Raw genomic sequence first — 11,669 nt, forward strand, 5'->3', positions numbered from 1 at the left:
CCCCCCAACCCAGGCCCACTCCCCGCAACCCCACCTAACCTGCACATCTTTGGAGACAAAGAGGCAATTTAGCATGGCCAATCCACATAAACTTTCCATGGGGTAGTTAAAAAAAAGTTTCTGCGTTATTTATGAAAATTAAAACTGAAAAAGCATAGGGCTTGTACACCATTTAATCTAGTGTGATGTGAATTGCAAGGAAACAACCTGGTTCATGACCTAAAGTCCATAAACGTTAGTAGTTCTTCATTCAATGTATTAATACCACCTCCAATTCCTGCACAATAGCACTCAGCTGACAATGTGTCATGACTAATGGGAAGAAATGCAATGCATCGTCTCGAAGTCAAATAATCGTATTGACAACATGAACACAATTTTGGTATTACAATGCTAACTCACACCAAATGTACCCTTAGAGAAATAAACAAATCAAGATGATATTGGCTGCCAAGTGTCACACATTAGCAATAAAAATAATTTTGGTTAAAGAAAATGTTACTTTCATTTGTATCACCAGGAAAAACATAACACTATACTTCCTCCTCCCCCCACCCCCCCCATTGATCTCCCCATGTGGCTTGTGGAGTACAAGCTTCCCACCCAGCTGTGGTTCGTTGACCTGAGCGCAAAAGCCAGCCCAAGCAGAGACAGGTACGTTGGTTGTCCCAACGGGGACTGTGATTGTGGATATTTAATGCCATGGGCAGCTTTTTGTTAAAAGTAAAATAACTATTTTCGTTCCTACTACTGACTTCCTTGGTCATTAAGGGCGGCACGGTAACAAAGTGGTTAGCACTGCTGCTTCACAGCACCAGGGTCCCAGATTTGATTCCCGGCTTGGGTCACTGTCTGTGCAGAGTCTGCACGTTCTCCCCGTGTCTGCGTGGGTTTCCTCCAGGTGCTCCGCTTTCCTCCCACAAGTCCAAAAAGATGTGCTGTTAGGTAATTTGGAAATTTTGAATTCTCCCTCCGTGTACCCGAACAGGTGCCGGAATGTGGCGACTAGGGGCCTTTCACAGTAACTTCATCGCAGTGTTAGCCTACGTGCAACAATAAAGATTATTATTATTATTATTATTAAAGCTGACGATGAGGAAAAAGGAAACTCCTGATGCGCTTTAAGATTACCAGCCACCCCGGATGACTACTATGCAAGAATGTGAGGACATAAGGTTTAAAAATACTGCTATTTGGTAAGCTAGAGGCTTTTGACGCAGGCCTGGAAGATTGGGGCCAATATGCAAAACGTATGAAGTACTTCTTTCAGGCCAATGGTATCTTGGGGGAAGACCATCAAAAAGTGATTCTCCTGACAGCTTGCAGGACTCCGATCTTTGGGATTACAAAGAACCTTACGTACCCAGCCTCACCGGACTCCAATCGCTCGATGAGTTGGTTGCACTAGTGGCTGAACACCATGATCCAAAATCTTACGATATAATGCAATGTTTTAGCACTACTGCCTCGCAGCGCCGAGGACCCAGGTTCAATCCCAGCTCCAGGTCACTATCCAAGTGGAGTTTGCATATTTTCCCTGTGTCTGCGTGGGTCTCACCCCCACTACCCAAAAAATGTGCAAGGTAGATGGATTGGCCGTGCTAAATTGCCCCTTAATTGGAAAAAAGAATTGGATGCTCTAAATGTATTTATTAAAAAATATATAATGCAGCACTATAGGTTCAACGCGGCTATACAGTCCCCGGGTGAGTCGGTGACTGACTTTTTGACACGCCTTAGGTGGCTAGCGGAGCACTGACTTCAAGCTGTTCCTCTTGGCAATGTTGAGGCTTGTTTATGGTATAGGTAACATGGCCACACAAAGGAAGCTGTTGGCGGAGGCCAAGTCAAGACGGGCTATTGGGTTGCCACTCTCCTGAGAAAATACAGAGAAAGGGATACAGGAGCTTGGTGTCCATAGTTTGACCTGCCCACCATATCGGACTCCCGCAACCTCACATGGCAGTGTTGGAATGGCCAGATCACCACCGAAGAGGCAACCGAAGGCGCAATTCTGCAATCAGGCCGAGTAATCAGAAGCCATCACAGATCAACAGGATACCGGCCCGGAGGTAGGCCGACCACATTGCCGGATGTGTGGATGAAGAACATGTGGTGATCGGGGCCGCAAGAAACGGCAGAGAGAATGCCACTCAGTGCTGCCGATGAATAATAATAATCGCTTATTTCACAAGTAGGCTTCAATGAAGTTACTGTGAAAAGCCCCTAGTCGCCACATTCCGGCGCCTGTTAAGGTCACCACAAGCTAGGGCCTTGCATGTGGCGCCATCAGAAGATGGTATCAGAGGCAGACTAGTAGCAGAACCAAAAGAGGTCAATCAAGCATTCAAGACCTTCTGCCGAGGCCTGTTCACCTCCGAGCCTCCTTGAAGGACTGGAACTACCAGTTGTGGGGGAAGACAGGCGGAGGGGGACGGAAGCACCAATAGATCTAGGAGAAATCATGGAGAGCATCATCTCCATGCAGGAGGGGAAGACACCGGGACCCGACGGGTTCCCGGCAGACATCTATAAAAATTTCACACTAGCCCTGCCCCCACACCTAAGGGACATTTTCACGGACTCGGGTAGCAAGGGACACTTGGCCTCCCACGTTAGCGCAGGCCACAATCTCAATACCCAAAAAGGATATAGACCCGACGGAATGTGGATCATCTCGACCCATTTCGCTGCCGAATTAATACGCGAAAATACTCGCAAAGGTCTTGGTCAAAAGTCTGGCAAGCTACGTACCAGAGGTGGTGGCAGAGGACCAAACAGGCTTCATAAAGGGTAGGGAAGTCACTGCGAACATCAGGCGGCTGCTGAATGTAATAATGACACTCCCTTCCCCCCCACCCCCAGGAGAGAACACAGAGTTAATCCGTTTCCCTGGATGCAGAAAAGGCCTTCGACAGAGTCGAATGGAACTCTCCTCGAGGTACTGGAACGGTTTGGGCTAGCAGTGGGATTCACTGCCTGGGTGAGACTCCTGTAAAATGCTCCCACGGCGAGTGTTCAAACCAACACCACCAGCTCGGAATACTTTCAGCTGCAAAGAGGCACAAGGCAAGAATGGTCCGTTGCCCTCACTCTTGTTCACGATAGCCCTGCGGGACTTGAAAAGCTGGAAGGGCATCCAGAGAGGAGACAGAGCATAGAATCTCACTCTATGTGGATGACCTGTAGGTCTCGAAGCTGCAGGAAGGACTGAAGGCAATCAATCAGATCCTGAAGGAGTTCGGAACATTCTCGGGTTACAAACTCAACCTGGGCAAAAGTAAGGCATTCCCAGTGAACCCAAACGGGAGAGGGGAAGAGCTGGAGGGACTCACGTTTAAAACAGCCCAGAACAGATTCCGATACCTGGGGATCCAAATAGCCAGAGACTGGTCACAGGCCCACAAATGGAACCTGAGCAGGCTGGTGGAGGAAGTTAAAAAGGACCTAGAGGGCGGGGGGGAGTGCAGACGATCAAGATGAGCGTGCTGCCAAAGTTCCTCTTCCAGTTTATATCCATACCGATCTTCATTTCCAAGTTCTTTTTCCAAAACATAGACAGCTTAATTATGGTGTTTGTGCGTGTATTTGTTTGGGGGGGGGGGGGGGGGGGGGGGGGGGGGGGAGAGAAAGAGAAGAGAAGAACCAGAGAGTTCCCAAACTGACAGTGCAAAGGAGGAAAATCAAAGGTGGCTTGGCATTACCAAACCTGCAGTACTACCACTGGGCAGCAATGGCAGAAAGAGTGAGGGGATGTGTAAACGAACCCAACTCAGAGTGGGTGCGGATGGAGGAGGCCCCCCGCAAGGAGACGACTCTCCAGGCCTTGGTACAGTAGCACTCCCATCCCCCTCGGCAAAGTACACATCAAGCCCAGTGGTAGCAGCCACACTGAAATCGTGGGCCCAATTAAGGCAGCACTTCGGGCTGACTAGGATGTCCCCCATGGCTCCCATCTGCGGAAGTCACAAAGAGGAGAAAAGGCTGGAGGGACACAAGGTGGGAGGGGGTGAGCAACCCCCCCCCCCCCCCCCCAAAATCACAGGGGAAACACAACCAAAGTTTGTTGGGGGGGGGGGGGGGGGGGGGGGGAAGAGAGAGAGAGAGAGAGAGAGAGACAAGGGGACCACACGCCGAGCCAGAGGGCGGCAGAGTGTAAATACGGGAAATTAAGGGAAGGAAAGGACAACCATTTCTGTATTGTACAGCGAATAAACACGGCCAACATATATATATCAGTTTATAAATTTTGAAAATACCAATAAAACAATGTTTTTAAAAAAGGAGAGCATGATACAGCTTAACTGCATTATGACCCGAAGGTGGCACCGATCCAAATCACAGTGCAAGTGAACAGGCATCCTCTGGTGTTGGGGATATGGACACAGGAGCCACTGTTTCCAGCGTTGGCCAACAGACCTTCCTCGCCAGCTTCGACTGCGATCTTCCCCCAATAACTCTGGGGATCAGTCCATGATGGTGAGCGGAGTCTTGGAGTGAGCACCAATTGTGTTAGTAAACGTCGTTAGCCCAACTGGGGCAATGCAAAATTTAGCAAGGTGATGATGGCGGCCATCCAGGACCAGGATTCGCATCAATTAATAATGGGGGGGGGGGGGGGGGGAGCGATTGACCCTTGGAGAGATCAGTCAAATCCAAAGTCGCTGGTCAGGTTGGGAATGGTGAAGGGGCTGGGTGGGGGTGCTCATGGACCAGATTTTTACGGGGTGGGGGTTGAGTTTGCCTACTTCTCCCACGTGCACCGTGTATATTCCCATATAGATCTTTTCATGGTGGGGAAATCGGTGCTCCCAGGATAGTAGGGGTGGAATATGTGGTGATCGTGGCACTACACGGATGCAAGGCTCTGCATGGGCTGGGCACGGAGACCCTCGTGGAGGATGTATTCAGTGCTGCTGGCAGATAAAACGTTTTGTGGAAAGGTGACTTTGGTGATGAAGGGGTGGTGATAAAGCGGTGTGTAGAGTTCAACCAAAACAGGGAGGTCTCGCCTTCCACGTTTCGGGAGGTGCTGAAGGCAGTGGTGTGGGGGGAAAAGTAATATCGTACAAGGTCCATAGAGATACGGTGGAGAGGGAGGAGAGACAGAGGTTGGTGGGGAGGGGACAATTTTGGAAGTGGATCGGTGGTACTTAGTCGCCCTGACCAGGATGTTATGGCAGAGCGGAAGAAATTGCAACGGGAATTTGATTTGTTGATGATAGAGAAGGCGGTGGGCAGCTTTGGCAATCTCGGGGGGTTCAGAAAGCCAGCCGCCTGCTGTCGCATCAGTTGCGATGACAAGCAGCCATGCGGGAAATAGTGCAGGTGAGGGATGGGGGGGGGGGGGGGCATTTGAGGCATTCTACAGTGGGCTGTACAGTTCTGAGCCCCGAGGGGAGGCGGGATGCTTTTTGGATGTGTTGGGTGTTCCCGGAGAGAGAGAGAGAGAGAGAGAGAGAGGGGCAGGGACTGGAGGCGCTTCTGGGACTACAGAAGGTCATGGAGTCAACTGGGTTGATGCAATCGGGGAAGGAGCTGAACGTGATGGCTTCCCGGTAGAATTTTAGAACAATTTTCAGTAAAGTTGGCCTCACATCTTCTGGTGATGTTTAATGATTCGTCGGCACAGAGGGAGCTTCTGTGGCATCAATTTCTTTAATCCCCAAGAAGGATAAGGGCCCAGAAGAGTGCGAGTCAAACAGGCCCATCTCCTTTTTAAATAGCAATGCAAAGGTGCTGGCTAAGGTGTTAGCTAGGTGGCTGGAGAGGTGCGTGCCAGAGGACTAGTCAGGTTTCATTCAATGGTGGCAGTTGTTGAGCAATATTAGCCGATTGTTGAATGTGGCTGTGACTCCATTAAAGGGTAAGGTGCCAGAGGTTATTGAGCCCATGGATGCGGACTAGGTATTGATAGGGTAGAGTGAAGGTATTAATTGGAAATCCTGGGGCGGTTCAGGCTACGTTTATCTCCAGGGTGCGCTTACTATATACTGCCCCCATGGCTAGTGCAAGGATGAGCTCAGGAGATTTCCAACTATATCGGGGAATGGGGCAGGGGTGGCCGTTGTTGTTTGTGCTATTGACCCTTTGGCCATTGCGCTCAGTGCATCAAGAGAGTGGCCGCGCATTGTAAGGGGAGGCAGGCAGCAAAGGGTCTCATTACTTGCAGATGACTTACTGCTGCACATTTCAAATCCATTGGGAGCGTATCATAGAATCATGGATGAGATAATGGACATATTGGGGCGGTTTGGCACTTTTTCGGGATACAAATTGAATGTGACAAAAAGTGAAGTGTTTCCGGTGAGCGCCCTACCATTCAGACTGGCCAGAGGCCGGTTTAGATATTTGGTATTCAGGTGACCCGCAATGTATAAGTGGAATTTGGCCAGTTTGGTGGAGGGGGTGAAAGGGGATTTGAAGAGGTGGGGTGCCCATCTGCTGTCACTGGCGAGGAGAGTACAGATGAATGTCCATCCAAGGTTTCTGGGGGGGTTTTCAGTCCCTCCTGATATTCCTGCCAACGGCGCTCCTCCGAAAAGTGGACAGATTAATTTTGGCATTTTTATTGGGCAGGCAAGATGCCGCGGCGGGGGTGGCTCTCCCAAATCTGCTGTACCACTATTGAGAGGCGAATGTGGAGAAGGTGTGGCAATGGTGATAGATGCGACTTGAGGCATTGGCAGAGGGAAGGGGTGGAGTGGATTAGGGATCTGTTCATGGGAGGGAGGTTCACAAGGTTGGGAGAGCTGCAGGGGAGTACCAGTTGACGAGGGGAATGAGGTCAGGTACATGCAGGTGCAGAACTATGTGCGGAAAGAGCATACCTTGCTGGACAGGTTGTTAACACAGGACGAGCTAGGGGATGGGACGATTGCGGACATTTACGGGTGTTTGCTTGATACGGAGATTGAGGGGATAAACCAGAAGTGGCAGGAAGAGCTAGGAGTAGAATTGGGATGGGAGGTCTGGAGTGAAATTATGCACTGGGTTAATGCAACATCATTTTGTGCTAGGATGAATCTGGTACAGTTTAAAGTGGTGCACAAGGCTCATATGGCGCAGGCTTGTATGAACGGGTTCATCACAGAGGTAGGGGATAAGTGCAAGAGAAGTGGAGGAGGCTGGCAATCAGGTCCATATGTTTTGGTCATGTCCGAGATTAGTGTGGTTTTGGACCCCGATTTTTGAAGGAGTGTTCAGATCGCAGGGGTGAAGATGTCGCCATGCCCGTTGGTGGCGATCTTCGGAATTCAGAGCTGCCGGAGCTACTGGAATGTGTTGTGTTTGATCCTTTATACCTTACAAAGGAATTTTTTAAAAATAAATTTAGAGTACCCAATTAATTTTTCTCCAATTAAGGAGTGTCATGGGAGTGTCCCTTTAAGAACTGTTTTGTATTATCAAACGGCTTCAGACATGTCATTGTGTGGGTGGAGCTAGGCTGTGGCTTTGGGTTTTTACTTTCGTTTTTGAGCTGGGAGTTGGCTGTGGCTCTGAGTTTTACTTTGGTTTTACATTTGGAAGCTGGAGTCAGAGGTCTGTCTTGTGTCTCTCTCTGTCTGCATGTTAAACGGTGTCCCCAGATCACTTGATAACTTTAAAGTAATAACTGTTTTCTGGAAGGAATTCAAACCTACTCTTTTGGTAAAAAGGTTTTTTTGGTTTATGGATGTTGTTACTTGATTGAAACAACCAAGGGGAATTCATTAAAGGTTTTAGGTTTATAAAAATGTTAACTGAATTCATAGAATAAACTTTGTTTTTGATTAAAAATGCTTACGGGCTTTGTTGAATAATTCCTGAAAGGCAGACCCTTGTGCTCCTCATAACCAAAATCTATAAACAGTTGTAAGTCAGTGAACTCCATGATATACTTTGGAGTTTTCTAAACCCTGGCCCATAACAGGGGCGATTTAGCGTGGCCAATCCACATAACCTGCCCATCCTTGGGTTGTGGGGTTGAAACCCATGCAGACATGGGGAGAATGTGCCAACTCCACAGTGACAGTGACCCAGGGCCGGGATTCAAACCAAAGTCCTCAGCGCTGCAGTCCCAGTGCTAACCACTGCGCCACATGCGGCCCTCTTACTAAGGAATCTGCCAAACACTTCGACTTGTCCAAACCAGAATCTTTTATTGGGTCTCCTGTGGCAAGATAGCAATTTGTCAGAGCACGTTATTACTCCTCTGGAATCTGCATCTGGCACTGACCATTCACCTGTATGTCCGATTACCCTCTCAATTAAATTTTCCAGATTGCCGGATGTGTCCCCCCTAATTTGGGAGTCACTGGTCACATGACCTTGGTCTGGAGACCACATGGTGTGTCTGCATCGCCACCTGCTGGTTGGAGGTCGCCCATCATCCATCTATTACACAGCCCATAGGCAGATCACCACAGAAGGGAAGGAGCCTGATGTTGTAGCCTTCGCCGCGCTGATTGCCCAGTGGTGAATTCTATTGGGGTGGAGGTCAATGGAGCCACCGAGAGTGTCGGCATGTTTGAGGGATGTGACGGAGCTTAAGTTGGAAAAAGTCAAGTTCGCTATAAGAGTGTCAGAGGAGGTGTTCTTTGCAAGATGTAGGATGTTGTTGTCCTTATTCCAAGGAGTTGTTTGTCGGCAGCAGGTTTGGGGGGTACTGTGTTATATTTTTGATTTATGTGATTTTGTACAAAGTGCAAATCGCTGACTTCATTGGAGGTGGCCAGAACTTGGTTGTTTTTCATGGAACATTTTTGAGGTTTGGGGGGGGGGGGGGGGCTTTTTGCACACAGGTGATAGAGATTTTTCATTTTTCTCACATGCTTTGGTTAAGTGGTCAGGTATACTCTCAGATTGTTTTTTGTTTGGAGGATAGGTTTCTCCTGCCTTCTGTGGTGGCGGCTGGTTACTCAGCAATTGCGATTTCAGATCATACCCTGCACTTTGTTAATTTGGCACTCGAGTCAGGTCCCTCCCAGTGTCTGCCATGGAGGTTGGACCTAACATTATTGCGGGCAAATATTTTGTGAACACATGTCTACCGCAATTAGGGAATATTTATAAAAATTTAATAAAACTGAGTCAATCTCACTTTATATGCTGTGGCAAGCACTTACAGTGGTCCGGGGAGGGGGGGGGGGGGGGGGGGGTATAATCTCCTACAAAGTGCACATGTGAAGACAGAGAGGGCAGGGCAACAGAGGCTGGTGGACTCCATTCTCGAGGTGGACCACCAGTATTTGCCCCAACCCTGGAGTTGTTGACAAGTTGGAAAAAGCTGCAGATGCAATTATACACAGATAGTAGTGGGCCAGCTGCGATGTTCGAGGGGCAAGTTTTAAGAATACGGGAAGAATAGGGCCGGCATGGTGGCACAGTGATTAGCACCGCTGCCTCATGGCTCCAATGATCCCGGTTCGATCCCAGCCCCGGATCACTGTCAAAATGGAGGTTGTACTTTCTCCCCATGTTTGCGTGGGTCTCATCCCCACAACCCAAAGATGTGCAGGGTAGGTGGATTGGCCACGATAAATTGCCCCTTAATTGGAAAAAAATAATTGGGTACTTTAAATTAATTTTAAAAACTTAATATGGGGAGACGGCCAGTCACCTCTTAACTCATCAGCTGAGAAGACAGGCAGCTTCCCGGGAGATTGCACAAGTACGTAACTCGAACAGCAGCCTGGTGCCATACCATCTCAAGTTCCTCCGGGTGCTCCAGTTTCCTGCCACTGTCCAAAGAAGTGCAGGTTAGAAGAATTGGTTATCATAAGTTCCCCCTGGGTGTCCAAAAGGTTACTCGGTTACGGGGATAAGGTGAAGGCATGGGTTTAAGCAGGGTGCACTCTCCAAGAGCCAGTGCAGACTCGATGGGCCGAATAGCCTCCTTCTGCCCTGTAGGGATTCTATGATTCGATGAAAGCGGCTTTTGAATCGTTCTATGGGGTCTTTATAAATCGAGCCTCTGGCTGAGGGATCAGTCATGACTGACACTTTGGACAGCCTACCCAGCCCAGCTCTAGAGGCAGAAAGGACCAAAGAGTTGGAAACTCTGTGGGCCCAGAGGAAATGATGAAATGTATTGGGTTGAAGCATACTGGTAATGCTCCTGGCCCGGATGGCTTCCCTATTGAATTTTATAAGAAATCTGCAGAGCAGTTGGTACCTTTAATTCTGGGTATGTTTAATGATTCCTTATCCCGGGATTCATTGCCCTCTCCCCTCACTCAGGGATCTATCTCTTTGATTCTCAAGAAAGATAGATCCAACAGAGTGTGGGTCATATCGACCCATCTCACTCTGAAATGTAGATGTTAAGGTATTTGCCAAAGTGCTGGTGCTGTGGCTGGAGCCCTGCTTCCCAGGGGTGATCTCGGAGGATCAGACAGGCTTTGTTAAGGGTCGGCAATTGTCGGCCAATATACTAAACATTGTTCTTTTCCCCTCCTCATTGCCTGAACCAGCGGTGACTGATTCCCTAGATGCCGAAAAGGCGTTTGATAGAGTGGAGTGGGAATACCTGCTTGAGATTCTTTGGAGGTTTAGATTTGGACACAAATTTATCTCCTGGATTCGGCTACTTTATAAGGCCCCCACTGCTCGTGTTCGAACAAATGATCTGAACTCTGGCTATTCCCGTTGAATAGGGGCACAAGACTGTCTCTGCTCCGGTTTGCTTTGGCAATAAAACTGCTTGCTGTAGCGCTGAGGTCCTTTTTTAAGTGCAGTGGAATAAATCGGGGAGGGGTGGAGCATCGGGTTTCCCTTTACGTGGATGGCCTACTTCTCTATATTACAGATCCAGTACCCGCTATGGATGAGATAATGAGGCTTCTTAGGAGTTTTAGCTTCAGCAGAAATCCTTAAATAAATTCTGCTGCCAGTTCCACTAAGCACAGCATTTGGCTGTGGTTTTCCAACAGCACAAGTAGAATAAATTGTAGCTTACAATGAGCTTTTGTACTTCATTGCAGGTAGAGCTCCAGGACCTGAAACATGTAACCACACTGTTTTCAAGCAAGAAAATTACAATTCCTCGATGACTTCTAATGTTATCTAACATGGGTTTTGGTTTGTAGGACAGCTTAGCTCAGCGAGATGACTATCATTCAAACTTTTCAACAACAAGAGAACCAGAATATTAAAGCAGGACAAGAGTAACCAACTTTATAGATCAATTGGGACACATACTTGTATTATACCTGTTAAAAATGTCATTAAGTTCATCAAGCATATTTATATGTTACTTATCCTAGCTAACTCTCTTCCTGGTAGCAGTCCAAAATTAATTCAGTCTGTGTGCAACCTTATTTTATTCGTTCTTGGGATGTGGGTGTTGCTGCCTGGGCCAGCATTTGTTCCCCATCACTAATTGTGACTGCGTGGGTTTCCTCCGGGTGCTCCGGTTTCCTCCCACAGTCCAAAGATGTGCGGGTTAGGTGAATTGGCCAATGATAAATTGCCCTTCGTGTCCAAATTGCCCTTGGTGTTGGGTGGAGGTGTTGAGTTTGGGTAGGGTGCTCTTTCCAAGAGCCGGTGCAGACTCAATGGTCCGAATGGCCTCCTTCTGCACTGTAAATTCAATGATAATCTATGATTAATCTAGGACAAAGGTTCGGCACAACATCGTGAGCCGAAGGGCCTGTTCTGTGCTGTATTTTCTATGTTCTATGTTCTAT

The sequence above is a fragment of the Scyliorhinus torazame genome, chromosome 10 (assembly GCF_047496885.1).
Source record: "Scyliorhinus torazame isolate Kashiwa2021f chromosome 10, sScyTor2.1, whole genome shotgun sequence".
Lineage (NCBI taxonomy): Eukaryota > Metazoa > Chordata > Chondrichthyes > Carcharhiniformes > Scyliorhinidae > Scyliorhinus > Scyliorhinus torazame.